The sequence below is a fragment of the Oncorhynchus gorbuscha genome, unplaced genomic scaffold (genome assembly GCF_021184085.1).
Source record: "Oncorhynchus gorbuscha isolate QuinsamMale2020 ecotype Even-year unplaced genomic scaffold, OgorEven_v1.0 Un_scaffold_19769, whole genome shotgun sequence".
Taxonomy (NCBI): Eukaryota; Metazoa; Chordata; class Actinopteri; order Salmoniformes; family Salmonidae; genus Oncorhynchus; species Oncorhynchus gorbuscha.
The window spans coordinates 1-3,031 of record NW_025761095.1 but is presented as its reverse complement, the minus strand read 5'-3'; the positions used below and the strand labels follow the sequence as shown (position 1 = coordinate 3,031).

The 3,031-nt window shown below is 43.7% G+C and overlaps 1 pseudogene; it reads left to right on the top strand.

Annotated features, from left to right (window-relative positions):
- The first annotated feature begins 1,763 nt into the window (after positions 1-1,763).
- On the top strand, positions 1,764-2,559 carry LOC124031008 (annotated as a pseudogene).
- Positions 2,560-3,031: the final 472 nt, after the last annotated feature.

The following is a 3,031-nucleotide window of genomic DNA, read 5'->3' as shown; positions in this document are numbered from 1 at the left end:
TTCACTGCACCTATCATACCACTATGGCTGACCCTGTAAAGCAACACATTTTCACTGCACCTATCATACTACTATGGCTGACCCTGTAAAGCAACACACACATTTCACTGCACCTATCATACTACTATGGCTGACCCTGTAAAACAACACATTTCACTGCACCTATCATACTACTATGGCTGACCCTGTAAAGCAACACACACATTTCACTGCACCTATCATACTACTATGGCTGACCCTGTAAAGCAACACACACATTTCACTGCACCTATCATACTACTATGGCTGACCCTGTAAAGCAACACACACATTTCACTGCACCTATCATACTACTATGGCTGACCCTGTAAAACAACACATTTCACTGCACCTATCATACTACTATGGCTGACCCTGTAAAGCAACACACACATTTCACTGCACCTATCATACTACTATGGCTGACCCTGTAAAGCAACACACATTTCACTGCACCTATCATACTACTATGGCTGACCCTGTAAAGCAACACACACATTTCACTGCACCTATCATACTACTATGGCTGACCCTGTAAAACAACACATTTCACTGCACCTATCATACTACTATGGCTGACCCTGTAAAACAACACATTTCACTGCACCTATCATACTACTATGGCTGACCCTGTAAAACAACACATTTCACTGCACCTATCATACTACTATGGCTGACCCTGTAAAGCAACACACTATTTCACTGCACCTATCATACTACTATGGCTGACCCTGTAAAACAACACATTTCACTGCACCTATCATACTACTATGGCTGACCCTGTAAAACAACACATTTCACTGCACCTATCATACTACTATGGCTGACCCTGTAAAGCAACACACACATTTCACTGCACCTATCATACTACTATGGCTGACCCTGTAAAACAACACATTTCACTGCACCTATCATACTACTATGGCTGACCCTGTAAAACAACACATTTCACTGCACCTATCATACTACTATGGCTGACCCTGTAAAACACACACATTTCACTGCACCTATCATACTACTATGGCTGACCCTGTAAAACAACACATTTCACTGCACCTATCATACTACTATGGCTGACCCTGTAAAACAACACATTTCACTGCACCTATCATACTACTATGGCTGACCCTGTAAAACAACACATTTCACTGCACCTATCATACTACTATGGCTGACCCTGTAAAGCAACAACACATTTCACTGCACCTATCATACTACTATGGCTGACCCTGTAAAACAACACATTTCACTGCACCTATCATACTACTATGGCTGACCCTGTAAAGCAACAACACATTTCACTGCACCTATCATACTACTATGGCTGACCCTGTAAAACAACACATTTCACTGCACCTATCATACTACTATGGCTGACCCTGTAAAACAACACATTTCACTGCACCTATCATACTACTATGGCTGACCCTGTAAAACAACACATTTCACTGCACCTATCATACTACTATGGCTGACCCTGTAAAACAACACATTTCACTGCACCTATCATACTACTATGGCTGACCCTGTAAAACAACACATTTCACTGCACCTATCATACTACTATGGCTGACCCTGTAAAACAACACATTTCACTGCACCTATCATACTACTATGGCTGACCCTGTAAAACAACACATGCACCTATCTGGTGTACAATAAAACCTGTATTCTATGAGATGTGTTGGCTGGGTCCATGCATTCAGTTGATTAACATTTCTTGTCTGTACTCTTTTCTTTTTTAGTTGCATTGTCGACTAAACCTAAAGACCCATCGGCCATCTTGGAAGCTGAGAGGAGTGAAGGGAAGAGAAGGAGAGGTGGAAAGGGGAGGAAGAAGGGAAAAGGAAAAAGAGGAACTCACTTGTCTGAAGAAGTATAAGAACTTCTGTAGTCCATGGCAGCTGTCATTACCTGAGGGACATCAAAGCTCCATCATGCATGTAAGAAATACCTCTCTTATCGCTCTTTCTCCAATCTCTCTTCTCTAACTCGCTCTGTCGCTCTCTATCTCTTCAGAATAACAATATACCTGCTGTACTGTATGCTGCATGAATCATAAGGTGAATGCACCAATTTGTAAGTCGCTCTGGATAAGAGCGTCTTAAATGACTTAAATGTAAATGTAAATGTAAATCACATCTCACTCCTGTCCACCTCTCTCTCTCTCTCTTTCGATTTCCTTGTGCAGATGTCGTCCCAGTTACTCTGGGGAGCGGTGTCACCTGTTCACGCTGGCTTCAGAGGGGAGGGACGTGGGAGGATACAGCCGGACCACAGCTCTGGCTGTGGTGGCAGTGGTGTTGTCTTCTCTCTGTCTAACCATCATAGGCCTGCTGCTGGTGCTCAGGTCAGTAGAACCAGAGCAGCTGTATAACACAGGGGATGTATAGAACCAGAGCAGCTGTATAACACAGGGGATGTATAGAACCAGGGCAGCTGTATAACACAGGGGATGTATAGAACCAGGGCAGCTGTATAACACAGGGGATGTATAGAACCAGAGCAGCTGTATAACACAGGGGATGTATAGAACCAGAGCAGCTGTATAACACAGGGATGTATAGAACCAGAGCAGCTGTATAACACAGGGGATGTATAGAACCAGAGCAGCTGTATAACACAGGGGATGTATAGAACCAGAGCAGCTGTATAACACAGGGGATGTATAGAACCAGAGCAGCTGTATAACACAGGGGATGTATAGAACCAGAGCAGCTGTATAACACAGGGGATGTATAGAACCAGAGCAGCTGTATAACACAGGGGATGTATAGAACCAGGGCAGCTGTATAACACAGGGGATGTATAGAACCAGAGCAGCTGTATAACACAGGGGATGTATAGAACCAGAGCAGCTGTATAACACAGGAGATGTATAGAACCAGAGCAGCTGTATAGCACAGGGGATGTATAGAACCAGGGCAGCTGTATAACACAGGGGATGTATAGAACCAGGGCAGCTGTAAAGCACAGAGGGGATGTATAGAACCAGAGCAGCTGTATAACACAG